Source organism: Castor canadensis, chromosome 15 (genome assembly GCF_047511655.1).
Source record: "Castor canadensis chromosome 15, mCasCan1.hap1v2, whole genome shotgun sequence".
NCBI classification, from domain to species: Eukaryota; Metazoa; Chordata; class Mammalia; order Rodentia; family Castoridae; genus Castor; species Castor canadensis.
The window spans coordinates 82,551,706-82,566,230 of NC_133400.1; the positions used below are offsets into that span (position 1 = coordinate 82,551,706).

The 14,525-nt window shown below is 44.8% G+C and overlaps 1 pseudogene; it reads left to right on the plus strand.

The window, feature by feature from the left end:
* The first annotated feature begins 5,267 nt into the window (after positions 1 to 5,267).
* The window catches only part of LOC109690092 (derlin-2-like), a 45,332-nt pseudogene continuing 36,074 nt past the window's right edge, over positions 5,268 to 14,525 (plus strand).

Genomic DNA, 14,525 nt, shown 5'->3' on the forward strand with positions numbered 1-14,525 from the left:
CCACAGTTCTCCTGATCTCTGCCTCCTGAGTAGCTAGGATCACAGGCAATAGCCACCAGCACCCGGCAGTTTTTGCAAAGCATGCAGGTGCACAGCCCTCTCTTCTGGGGTACTGCCTGTTCATGGAGGCAGGGAGGAGAGGGACAAACAGAGAGTCACAAGGTCCTGTGCTAAGCAATCTCCAAGCAGCAACTCATGTAATCTTCTCGACTTCCCTGAGCAGAAGATATCACCTTCTCCTTTTGCTAGGTGGAGAAACTGAGGCAAGTGTGAGTTAAGAACAGCTCACCAGTGGGGGGGAATGATTTGCTTTTCTGGCTCTAAGGCCTGTGCTGTTGTCTTATTGAAAGAGATAAGCCCAGAATACCATTCACCTGTGTCTGGGAAGCCTGCCGTAGGCGCAGACCACCCGATAACAAAGGTGCAAAGGCAGACAAGGACCTAGCAGAGTGAGTGTTCACAACATTCATCTCCGGAAGCTTCAGAGTTCCATTGCTGCAGAGGCTGACAGGGACATGATTTTCCTGAAGCTCCAGAAAAGGACCACTCACAGGATGGGAGGGTCTGAGAAGGGTCACTTACAAGGTAAATATACAAGGGAGCAAGCACTCAGAAGTGTCACACACAATCAGCCGAGCAGTGCTAAGTTGGGGAATCTAATTTTTAAAAAGGAGCAAGCTTGAATATCACATCTTTTGATGCAAAACTTTCATTTTTCTCTTCACACATTGCAAAATTTTAAAGTCTGGGCCCTCATCATGAGAAGTTTGAGAAGGGCTGCTCAGAGATCTGGAGGTATAAGGAGAGTTGGGGAGGCCCAGAGCGCCATAAACACAGGGATCCTCTCCGTGGGCTGGAGCTGTGGAGGGGATGGCCCAGCCCACTACAAGGTGGGGTGTGAGCCCACCCAGCACCGACTACCCCTTAGTACTGGGACCTATGGATCAGTGAGATGGACCGCCAACTGGAAATGAGTTTGGCTTTTAGTTCTGGTTTAGTAGTATAATCCTGGACCAGTCACTTAACTCGCCTGTAAAATGGAGATGGTAATAGTGTTGTCTAGTTGATAAGGTTATTCACAGGAATAAATATGTTAATAGATAAGAGTATTTTGTCCAGAGGGTGTATTTCAGTGGTAGGATGCTTGCCTGGTAGGTGTACGGCCTGCAAAAACAAAAAACAACAAAACAAAAAAAGAGGCTAGGTGCCAGTGACTCATGTTTGTAATCCTGCTTCTCAGGAGGCAGAACTTGGAAGGAAAGCAGTTCTAGGCCATCCAGGGCACAAAGTTCATGACACCCTATCTCAACCAAAACAAGCTGAGTGTGGTGGTATGCACCTGTCAGCCCAGCTACTGCAGGAAGTATAAATAGAAGAAGCATGGTCCAGGTTGGCGGGCAAAAATGTAAGACTTGGTCTCAAAAATAACCAAAAAGGTCTGGAGGCATAGCTCAAGAGGTAGACTGCCTGCCTAGCAAGCTCAAAGTCCAGTCCTGCCAAAAAAAAAAAGTGTATAAGAATGTTCAGAATGGTTCCTGATATACAGGCACCCACTATGACTGTGATTAGATACGGCTCTATGTTCCTTCTCCAGACTCTGCGCTGCAGAAATGCTTTTCTCGTGATGTTTTCTGAAACGTTAGTTTGTGGAGGAGGTATCTCAGGACTCTCAGACACTAATATAGTAGAACTATTCCCAAAAAACTCCAAAAGCAACTATCTCTTTCCAATGCATTCTATGAAACAGGCAAGGTCACATAAAACTGTAATCCCAGCAGTTAGGAGGCTGAGGCAAGTGGACTGAGAGTTAAAGGCCAGCCAGGGCTCCAAGAGCAAGTTCAAGGCCAGCTAAGTTACATATCGAGAGACAATCCCTCAAAAAACAAAAACAAACTCAACCATCCTTTATGCCTAATTTAAACACGTTGAGGATCACAATCTGGGTAATTTGGCTTCATGAACAGGTAAATAGAAGACTTACTTCTGCTTCCCAGAGGCACCTCAGAACAGGAACATGGTCAGACCCTCGGTGCTTAAGTGAGGAGAGGGGAGTTCACGCTTGCCCTGTGGTGCCAGGTTAATTGTCGCCTATCATTGTCGCTTTCCTGCTGCTAGGAGGGGCTTCCTCTCTAGAGGATTGCCCTCAGGCCACCAGGAATCTCCACAGCAGTACCCTCAACCCAGAAACACGCTCCTGATGAACAACTGAGTAAGGTGGTCCTCTGCCTCAAAGTGGGACAGTTTTTGTCCCTGAGCAATGGGGCTGAGATGATACCCTTGTTTTGACCCTTCTCTGTCCCCCACCCTCCACTTCACCTGCCAGTATCACCTCAACAGACCACATTCTGAATCCCTGTCTCAGACCCACTGCAAGGAAACCCACCCATGGTTCCCTGAGGACACCTCTTCCCCGGGAGGTGCATATAGCTATCCTGTGGGCTGTTCTTGCTTGCTCCCCCACACCTCTCAGGTATATGCTGTGGGCATGGAGGACCCCACAAATGCCATTGGGTTACTGTTTGCATATCTCTGCTTGCTGTGGATAAAAATTTTGAATATTCATGCCCTCTAGAATTTCATATGTTGAGGCCCTGACGCCCAATGTGATGGTATTGGAGGTGGGGTCCATGGGAAGTGACTGTTTAGTTGAGGTCATGAGGATGGGGCCCCCACCAGGGATTATAGGAAGAGAAAGAGTCAGAAATCCCTCCCCTCTCTCTGCGTGCACCAAGGAAAAGCCATGTGAGAACAGAACCAGAAAGAAGGCCCTTACCAAGAATCCAGCCATGCTGGCACCCTGATTCTGCACTTCCAGCCTTGAGATATGTGAGAATAAATGTCCATTGTTTAAGCCACTCAGGCTGTGACATTTTGGTACAGCAGCGCAAGCTGACAGAGACACTGACTGCTACTGACAACCCAGGCAGAACCTCCTTTGGCTAATGTGACCTCAGCTGGCACCCATTTCTTCCCTCAGCTCTTTATCAAAATTGGTCTGGGTTTGTGACATGACAGAGCCAATTCCTAGGACACAGGGTGCCACATAAGGTGCTGAGTCACACTCAGGGGCACAGCACAGCCCCTTCCCTTTCTGTGGCCTGACCTTGTGTTTGCTTGACCTGCTACTCCCAGAGGTTGCCATCTCATGTCAAAAAGGCAGGAGCCCACAGACCTTCCCTCCTACATCGTTCCCACCTGGGGTAAGGATTCCTTTTGGAAACTTTGAAATAAATAATAAGCTTCATTTTTCCATATTTTAAAAACAAATGCATGTCAAGAAAAACAACACTTTCTATAACTGCATAAAAGTCATAACTGCACAAGACTTATTTTTGTAACCATTTTTTGGCAGTACTAGAGTTTGAACTCAGGGCCTCATACTTGCTAGGGGCCTCTACCACTTGAGCAATGCCTCAGTCCCCTCATAAGCATTTTGTTGTTGTTGTTGTTTTAGAAAAGACTCCAGATGCTTTGGAGGTTTATAACCAACAAACCTAAAGTCCATAGCTTCAGTCATTCATTTCTCAGTTATTTTGAGAGAAATAGGTCAGGAGTGGGGCTAGGTGTGTAGTAGTAGAAGGATTTCTAGATTGGACAGAAGGAGACTGGCCCTGCATTAACACCCAAGTGACCTGGGCAAGTCCTAGGACTTCCTTGCCCCTGTCACCCTACAACAGTCTCGGCTCTGTGACTCTATCACTTTCAATAGTGACTCCTGTCCTTTATATAACCAAACAAGCAACCCAATGGACCAAAACAGGCCTGCCCTCTTCCCTTCATTCTTGAGGCCATCCTGTTATTAAGAAAGCAGCCAAAAGATAAACAGTAGAGAGAGAGGAAGAGGCCCCATCAGGACAACCAATCTTTTTTATTTGTTCTGGTACTGGGGCTTGAATTCAGGGCCTTCACCTTGAGCCACTCCACCAGCCCTATTTTTGTGAAGGGTTTTTAGAAATAGGGTCTTATGAACTATTTGCCTGGGCTGTCTTTGAACCACGATCCTCCTGATCTCTGCCACCTGAGCAGCTAGGATTACAGGTGTGAGCCACTGGCACCCGGCCAGGACAACCAGTTTTGAAGAGAGTGAGGCAAACTGAACCATGGCTCTAGCCTCTGTCACTTGCCTGGAACAACTGTCCTTGTCTTGGCAGCTGCTCCTGTCCACAGGCCTTGTCTGCCTTCCACCCTGGACCTCTCAGCTTTCCTAGCCAACAGATACTGTGATGTGGGTCAGCCTCTTGCTGCTCTTCCTCCTGAAAGTCACTTCCACTGTCCTGCCTTCAGGGCCCAAACAAACCAGGCCTCAAGGCCAGCTCAGTCTCTGCCCCTGCATCACCGAACACTCCTCCTCAGCCCTGTTTAATCCTGCCCCGTCCTACTGCACACACTCAGTACCTGCATAGCATTTACAATCAATAAGGTGTGTTCACTGAGCCCCGACAATACGGTAGCCAGGGACTCTGAACAGAAGCCACTGGTTCTGACAGCTTAGTCTGTCCAGGTGCTATAACCAAACACTATGAACTTCCATCTAAACAATGGGCATGTATGGCTCACAGTTCCGGAGCCAAGATCAAGTCAGATTTGGTTTCTGGTAAGGGCCTGCCTATAAGTGGTACATAGTCGGTGTGCCCTCGCACAGTGGAAGGGCCAAGGGAGCATTCTGGGATCTCTTCTAAAAAGGGTACCAGTCTCACTCATGAGAACTACACCCCTAAGTCCTAATCGCCTCCCAAAGACTCCACCTTCTAACAACATCACCTTGGGGGTTAGGATTTCAACAGAGGAATTTGGGGAGACACGAACATTCAGACCATAACATCTGGGAGCTAAGTGTACCCCTGCCTTCCCAGCATCACTGTAGTCACACTGGCCACCTTCAGTACAGGAGTGGCCAGGTGACACTGTGTGCTTTATGCACATACATTACCTCTTGTGAGCCTGGGTAAAACCCTGGAAGATAAGGGGTAGCTCCCTTTTTATAACATAAAAAGTGAAGCTTCCTTGGATGCCTGGGCTCAGATCAGATGTCAGGTTGTGTCAATCAGTGGCTTAAAAATGAGTAAGCAAACATTGACTAAAAGCTTAGGAGCCCATAAGAAGTAGAGACCGGTTCAGCCCTCGGTCTATGCAATACCAAAGGCCCCCTCCTCCACCTGGATCTCAACCCTGACCTTGCCAGTATGCCCCTCCCTCTTCTCTAACCCCTGCCCTGGCCCCGCCCTTCAGTGGTCTGGGCATTTGGAGATCCCAGGTGTTTAGGGAACATGGCGGCCTGGAGTACTCCATGAAGGAGGACCTGGAGACTTAATCCAACCAGGAGGCACAGAGGGCTTCCCCCACCAAGAGAGCATATTAGAGGCAGGACTATTGAGGTCCTATTGGGAAGCATGTATAAGCATCCATTTTGGTTGGGGTTAGGGTTGGGTCTGGAGCCACCCCAGACAGTTATGGGCTAATGACAGTGGTGCTAAGTGTTCCACCAAGCAAGTTCCTCTAGCACAAGGCCGAAAATCCTGCCAGTACTGCCAGTGGGGCCTCTTGGAAAACACTGAGCCCCTACAACTAGCTTTTCCTTTCGTATTCTCACCTGATTATTTGTCACCTTGACATTGACCCAGAGGACACAGCCCAGTGCTTCTGGGGCCTATTGCCTACTTTCAGGCTGCTGGAGGATCAAGGTGTTCAGAAACATGTGACTGGTCCTCTCTGTGCTCAGGACCTTTAATCTCCTTAATTGAAATTGATTGGCCTCTTGGGAGACAACTCTGCATTGGTCCTAAACTTCAGCATGTGATCAACTCTCAGTTATTTTTTGTTAAAGACCAATTGACATACCACAGCATCCAATCTTCTCCGTAAATCCCAGACCCCTTTCCTGACCAGGAATCAAATCACAAATGCACACACTGACGAAAACAGCTTGGGAAATAAAAGCACCTGATAAAAATAAGGGGAGAATATTCTTGTCTCATTGTGGCTTAGCATTGTACAAAAGGCCAGTCAAAACCCCATTACCAAGGAAAGATGTAATCAAATGGGAAAGGAGCAATGGGAGGGGGAGAGGAAGAGAGTGTGCCTTCTAAAGCTTGCAAGATAAATAGACTGGCCTAGAGCACATCTAGGAGCCAGCTGCAAGAAGAGATAAAAGGGGAAGAAAAGCAAAAGACCTCAAGTTAAAAGGAAACCAAACATAAGAGAATTGTTTGAGGGAACAGATTTGTGTTCATCTAGGCATACAGCAGTTACCCTGAAGTGTCAGGAGTTGGCATACAAACCAGTTGAGCAGGTCCTATCTCTTGGCAAATCCTCTGAGAGGGCCCCTTACTGACCAGGCTGATTCTATATACTGGAAATACCCTCTGGGAGCTCTTCTGTGCCATGCTGCCAGGTCATTGCACCAACTGGGCATTGACATTGAAAGGGCTGTGCTGGAAGGCTCAGGCCACCTTTCAACTTCCAAGCCTTGGGCTCTATATTCCTGCACTAGCTGCACAGGGTTAGCACCAGGACATACACACAAAAAAAGGGAAAGCACCTTAGAGGCAGCCTAGCACAGCACTGACAAGTCAAATAATCATTAGTAGAAATGACAGCCTTGTTCTAATAACAACTTTCTGCCTGGCCATCCAGATATCCAGTCTAGGATCCAGATTTTTAAAGTAAAAGAACCAGGCCACCTGGGCACACTGGTGGAAGGGGAAAGGGGGGGACAGGTAGCAATGGGTAGGTGACATAGCAGAATTTCTGGCTGATCACCTGCAGATCCCACTGGTCAGCCACACCTCCACCACAGTTTGTGTCCTCCCCACCACCATGGTGCAGTTGGAAATGATTACCCCTTTTCAGTTGTATCTCAGTCCTGAATTAATTTTTAAACACTTTCAAATGTGGAAGTTAAACACCAACTTCTCATCTGGGGGGCCAGTTGGATTCAATTTTTTATTTAGCATGGATTTCTATATAGTTACTGTCAAATGCTAGGAGTCAGCTCTTCAAGAGGCCAGACAGGTGACTTTGTATTTATGCTTCTTTTTGGTGTATTCTTAATGATTTAGTTTGGTTTGTTTGTGATCTTAGTTTTTCTTGGACCAAACCTTTACAATAATACTTGTCTAGCCTAGCACCAGTGGCTCACACCTAGATATAGTGATATGCACCTGTCATCCCAGCTACTGCAGGAAGCATAAATAGGAGGATTGCAGTCCAGGCCAGCCTGACAAAAACTGAAACCCTATCTCAAAAATAACCAGAGCAAAAAGGGCTCAAAGTGTGGCTCAAGTGGTAGATTGCCTGCCTAGCAAAAGCGTAAGCCCTGAGTTCAACCCCAGTACCTCCAAAAAATAAAAATAAATTAATAATAATAATAATAATAATGCCAGTCTATATGTGGCCCAAGGAGCGTATATGTCCATATGATCTTCTTTACCCTTCTCTCAATATCCAGGCCCCTTTCTGCCCTGGGTGCTCATAGGGTTTTCCTTATTGCTGGGAACTCAATCATTATAGACCTCTTGGATATTACAATTGGACACTAATTTTTTTTCTCAGAAGGCATATGTCCAAATCAGCCTGGGCGAATAAGAATTTTGAAAACACTGTCTCATTTGAAGACTTTTTTTGTGACAACAGATCAATTTTAATTCTAGTACCAAAAGCTATTACAAGGGTATGCTTATAAACGTCATAGGATGGTTGTACACATTCAACGAGGTGACAACTGTGCAATACCACCTTGAAGACTACTTTTGATTCATTGAATGAAGGTCCAAATTATAATCCACCACCTGAAGAGGGACCAGGAATTTTCACCTGAGGTGAAGGTCAGTGCCTTGAAGATTAAAGCAACCATGTCAAAATAACAAGGCCAACTGGGAAGAACTCAGTAAATGCCCATACCCAATGCACACCAGGATTTTTATTCTTTGTTGCAAAAGTGTGGACTCTTTGATATTTTGGCAGATATTACAAAATGGTACACTGACTATTCTAAAAGACATTTCCAGTGGTTTTTCCAAGGATCCCTTACTATGCAGGTACGAAAAGTATAATCCCTCAAGGCCAAAAAACTGAAGAAACAGATATCCTGCTACTTCTAACAAATACAGTAGTAGCACTAGTACTTGAACACTACATCAAAAGGCAGGGCTTTTTCTTCTTTGATAGACGAGGCCATTGCATAAATGGACATTTCAGAAAGAACGAAATAAAGCTGGATTCCATGTAGTTTCTCAAAAGAAAGAAAAATGTTCTTCTACACTCTTATATTCAGTCACTGGAGCCTGGGAATTAAACTGACAAACTTGAGATTAACAGGAGAAAATGCATAAAAATTTTTATTTGATGTTAGTATTTTTGCTTGCAGTGGAGGGGGTGGTGCTCATAAAAAAAGAAGTCCAAAAGAAGTTTTCAGATTCAGGGGTTTATATACCATTTGAACAAAGGGCAGTAAATTGTGAAGGGACTAGACAAAGAAAAGGGCATGGCTTGGACTTCAAGGGCTGATAAATTGTGGGAAGATGACAGGAAATGGAAGTAGGTAAAGCTTACTGAGTGAGGTTTATTGTGCAAGTTCAACTCAGCGCTGTCAGGGTTGTGAGGAGTCATCTTCAGCCATTAGGAGGTGTTCTCTTCCTGGTGTGGGACAGAGGAACACCTCCACAAATGGAAATCTTTCTCAGTCGCTTTTGGCTCAAAGTAATCCTTAGGGGCGTGTTCTGGGGTAGCACATTCTGCACCCCATCACCTAGCAGCAGAAACTAACATAAGGGTCAAGTCTGTAAAGACAATGGCCATATCTTTTTCAGTTGTCATTGTGCCGGGGCCTAAGTGTGTCTAAGACATAGTAAGCATTCAGTAAGTATTTGTTAAGTGAATAAATCAGTGGTTGGATGGTTGGATGGTGTTATGGTTTGGATCTAAAATGTCTCCCAAGGTTTCATGTGTTAAAGACTTGTTCCTGAATGCAGTGTTTGAAGGTGAGACTTCAGGGAAGTTATTCGGTCATAGGTCCCTTCTCACCAGGTTCTGGGAGTGAATTCATGCCTTTGACATTGCAAGGACAAATTTTCTATAAATACCTGCATTCATTGTATCTTCCCAAACTAGTACCTCCTCTGATACCGGGAGAAAAGTCAAAAGGATCTGAAGGTCTCTGTTGCCTTTCTGGCCCTGCTTCTTACTTTGTGACCAACCATACATTCCCTAATCTCTAAGCTGCTAGTTTGTCGCCTGTAAGAAATATCCATGTCACCATATTTACCTGAGGGTCAAATAATTAATATGTATTGAGATGTAAGAGACCTTGCAAACTGTAAATCATTGTGCATGAGAAAAATGGTGTGCCTTTGGTTGGCCTGATTTGCACAGCCATCACCTCAGGAGAGGAAGCACTCAGCCTCCTGGGAAATTCCTTAAGGAGCTGGGAGTGCAGCTTAGCGGTAGAGCACTTGCCTAGCATGTGCAAGGCCCTGGGTTCCATCAAAGAAAGAGAAGGAACTAAAGAAAGAAGCAGCTAAGCAGCTGCCTAGGATTTCACCTTCCTGGGGGCAGGTTGAGACTGGAGGAAGGTGTTGGAGAGACCCATGTGGTAAGAACCTCTCCACTGAAAGACCTGTAGTGGTGGCAGAGTGTGAAGGAGGGAGCAATGTGTGGGGTGGACAGGATGAGGTATGGAAGAACCCTGCTAGTAAAAATTGAGAGAGCTGAGCACGGTGGTTCACACCTGTAAATCCCAGCTACTCAGGAGGCAGAGATCAGGAGGATTGCAGTTTGAGGCCATCCCAAGGTAAACAGTGCACAAAATTCCATCTCAACCAATAAAAAAGCTGGGCATAGTGGTGTGCACCTGTCAGCCCTGCTACATGGGAAGTGTAAATAGGAGGATGGATGTCCAGGCCAGCCCAAGGCATAAAAGTGAGACCCTCTTCAAAAAATAACTAAAACACAAAGGGCTGGCAGCATGGTACTAAAGTACCTGCTGAGTAAGCATAAGGACTTGAGTTCAAATCACAGTACTGCTTTAAAAAAAAAAAGGTTTAGAACTGTGTGATGCGTACTGGCAGTATATCAGGAAACAAGGAGGGTGCCTTGCCAACTCTGGAATAAGTACCTCAGGATGGAAACTTGACCCTACCTAGAGAGATTGGGAAGCTCTCATGGGCAGGACTGGTTAGAAGCCTTCAGGGGTTTTTTGTTGTTGTTTTTGTTTGGCAGTACTGGGGTTTGAACTCAGGGACTCAAGCTTGCTCGGAAAGTTTGCTAGGCCACATCAGCCATGCCCTCAGCCCTGTGGGTCTTGCATTTTTGCTCAGGGCTTCCTACAACCACAATCCTTCTACCTATGCGTCCTGGGTAGCTGGAATGTGTACCACCTTGGTCAGCTTGTTTGTTGAGACAGGGTCTTCCTGACTTTTGGCCCAGGCTGGTCTCAAACTATGATCCTCCCAATCTCTGCCTCTTCAGTAGCAGAGATTACAGGTATTCACCATCATGCCCAGCCCTAGTGTTTGTGTTTTGATACAGAACATCAACCTCCCAATTTAGGTGAAGGATAAATGCCAAAGAAGACACATATGTCACTCTGCAAACACCCAATCTGCCTTTTCCAGAGTAGCAAGCAGGGACTTAGAAACAGAAAAACTTGTCATTTAGTCCCATGTCACAAGATCTAGGGACTTTGCCAAAAGATCTATTACTAATGGCAGGATCAGCTGGGACACAGTTGAGTTGTCTGAGAACACCAAGCAGGCACACAACAAAGGACTGTAGACAGAAAGAATCAGGCATGAGAGAGTCCCTTGTCCAGCAAAGGCCTGGAGGGACGGGGCCAAGAGGACAGACAGAAGAGGGAACAGCCCAGAAGAGCAAGAAGACGATGGAGCCACCCTGAGAGAGCCACACCCCACCTTCCCACAGTCACACTGTCTCCTTCCAAATTGCTTCTTGTCACAAACTCACCGAGCCCAAGTCATCCAGGAAGCTATTTTTCAACCCTGCTGTCAGACTGTCTGTAATCTACAGCACTACTCCCTTTGACCTAATTACTTCTCTTTAGGCCCCACCTCTTAAAGGCTCCACCTTTCAACATCACCACACTGAGCACCAAGCTCCCAGCATGTGAACCCTTGCGGACACACTCAAACCATGTCCAAACCAGAGTAGCAGGCCATAAAAGCAAACCTTGAGATTATAATCTCACGCATACTTTTAGGCAGCACAAATACCAGATGATAAGCAGCTTTCAATGTCTACAATTCAAGCATGTGGGATATGTTCCCAGCTTCAAACAGTTTCTAACCTCTGGCTAACATCCTTCCCCGTGTTATCTCCCAGCCCTTCCACCAACTTTATAGCTTAATTCCCTGCATTGAATCCCTCTCTGTTGAAAGACCTAAGGTGATTTCTGCTTTGTCTGACCAAACACGGATAAACCTTCAATTTTTTTTCTTTTATACATTAGCATAAATATACAAGTATTTCTATGTTTAGGACTTCTCCTTTGTCCTTCTTGCTGCATTCTTCAGTATGACCTTTCTGCTTCTAAGTTTTCTGTTTTTGTTGTTTCTTTTCATCACTGTCTCAACATTGTCAGATGGTTTGGCAGCTGGCCTCAGTTGTGCTCCTCTGCCTATCAACAGACCACTGTTACATTAAACTGCAAAGCAGCTTTAAAACTCTGAGCAGGCCCAATCCTTTCCCCTGAGGACACCTCTCCCTCCGAGTATTACTGAGCACGTTCTTCCATTAGGTCGTTAGGGAAAGAGGCCTTCCACAGCAGGACTCTGCCCCTGTGGGATGGAGCTATGCATAGCTAATGAACAGGAAAATTGTTATCAAAACAGCCTGATCTGCCTCCACACGTTTCCCATAACTTCCAAATCTCCCCATCTTGATGTCCCTATCCATCGTCTTTCCTTCTTAAATGAATACTCCAATGGGAGTTAGTGGACCAATGACTCCACTAACACTTTGGAGAGTACATTTTCTCTTCCTTTCTCCCCATGATATGGTGCATTGTGTAGCAGCGGGGCACCCCAAACTCTCTGTCAAGCTGTACACGTTTCAAATACTCGTTGGGAGATGGGTGTGTTGGATCTATAATCTTTAGACTATATATAGATGTATAATCTAAGACTGAGGCAGGGGGATCATGAGTTCCAGACCAGCCTGGGCTGCACAGCAAGACTGTATCTCAAAAATAAATAAATACGTACATATGTGCTTACATACATACACATATAAAAGAAATTAAATACTAGTCAGCTTTGACTGTAGTTGTGGACTCTAAAATGTCATAGATAGCTAGCAGCCTGCATATTTAAGAGTAGACTTTATCTCGTAGTACTGCAAATTCCACAAGGAATCAAATACGGGGTAAGTAACACTCAGGATGGTTTACCAGTTGTCCAATGTCACATACATGATAGAAGGTGGAACAGAATCTGAACTTAGACTTTCTGATACTGCAACTTCTGCCAAAGACTGCAGTTAGCCAAGAAAATAATACATAAAAGCACTGAATTTGAAATTCTAGCAAACACTGTTGCTACTGTCAGGCTGAGACACTTCTTAGATGACCATTTCATGCAGGTATTTCTCAGCAACTACAGTAGAGTGAGTTCTCATGAACAGTCTTCAGTTTGGCAGGTCTCACAGTGTATCTCTCCCATGCATGCACTTGGAATACAGTCATTCCAACAAGGAGAGGGGACAATAGGGAGTAGGTATGGGGGACTGGGGGCAGAAGTGAGGGGGAAACAGAGTATAGAGAGGATTTGGTTCACCTTTATCCACTTATGTTTACCTGTTACAATAGCATACATTCTCATATAATTTAGAAAGCTTCCCATAAAATATTAAGAATAATAAAATATTAATAACAAAGACAATACCATTTGTTTGTCAAATCTCATTTTTTTTTCTTCTTCCTGAACACACAAGAAGACCACATAGCCCAGCCTTCCTTGTCCTTGGATTGGGTCAGTATAGCTGGGTTCTGACCTTAAGGATGTGGGCAGAAGTGATGGGTACCACTTCCAAGTCTGGCCATAAAATCCCCAAGTCATCATGCACACTCTTTTGAGGCCACATGATAAAGATGGCACCACTGCAAGATAGATGGAGCCTAAATCCTTGAGTCAGTTGTTCCAGAAGGGTTATGAGGGAGAGTCATTGAATCCACAACAAACAACAACCTATTGTAGGAAGTCACTGAGAAGAAGGGATTTCTTTGTCACTGCAGCATGGCCTTACCTATCCTGATTAACATGGAGCTTTTATACACCTGGGATTTTCAATCTCCTATAGAAATTCTGAGAGAACTTCTTAGATACTTCACCCATATATACAGCCTTTCAGGGTTCTTGCTAGATGGATTTTTTCAGATTCTAAGTTTGTATAAGGACATATTTCTGAATACAGTTCCTTTCCTCCTTCTTACCTCTGAATTACCACCTCATTCTCACTGTTTTGTGGTGTATTTGCTCCAAAGAGAAATAAATCAGAAAGCTTATAGTCCACTTACTTTACATTCTCACTGAAACAAGATCTGAAAAGGAAGGAAATTTTATTACAATTTTATTCCCCCTCAGGGACCATTCTGAATTTTACAATCCTAATATTTACTTGTTATTATAGTGAAACCTTGGATAAACCATCAGGGACTGAGTTGTTCTAGACAAGTGTTTCACATAACTAAACTTCATACAATTAAGCATTAAAATGCTGCTCACTTTTAAATGCCTTGAAAAATATTAAAAATTAAGTATGAAGCTTAATAAATGAAGTATGGTGACATATTTTACCTTTTCTTGGCGATTCAGGATTAATCTCTGTTCCTTGAATGTGCCATGCTACCTGCAGTGGCTCACACTGGAATGTTCTTTTTCTTCCTTGCTTAGTTAAGTAATTCTCATCCTCTGAATGTCAATGCAAAGATCCGTTCCCTCTGGCACAGCTGTGTAAATTTACTGAAATTCATCAAACTGCTCACATAAAATAGGTGCATTTTGTGGCATGTACATTATAGCTCAATAAAGCTGTTAAAAATACAGCAGTGTCTGGGCTGGGGTATAGTTCAGTGGTAAGGCACTTGCCTAGCATGCATGAGGCCCTGGGTTTGATCTTCAGCACCACTAAATAAATAAATAGGTGCCAAGGAGGTGAAGCACAACATCCCCCACCTCTTCTTCAATATGGGGTGCACATAGCAACTGCCTTCCAAAGACTAGGAAAGAGGGAAGGGGAGAACCTTCATGATGAAGAAATGAAAACTCTACCCTAGCCCAGTGATCAAGGTGAACAAGAGCGGTCATGATTCACCTTGATAGTAGGTACCTGTGCTAGGAGAGGCTGAAATTGGTACCTGTGTTCTTTTCTCCTAAAACTCAACCCCAGTCAAATCATGAGAAAATTTCCAATAGACAGATATCCTACAATCAAGTGTACAGTATGGGAAAGGGGAAGGGCAGAAGATAAGGGAGGAAGTCTGATAAACACTAAGGCAGGTGATCAAGGCCACCACT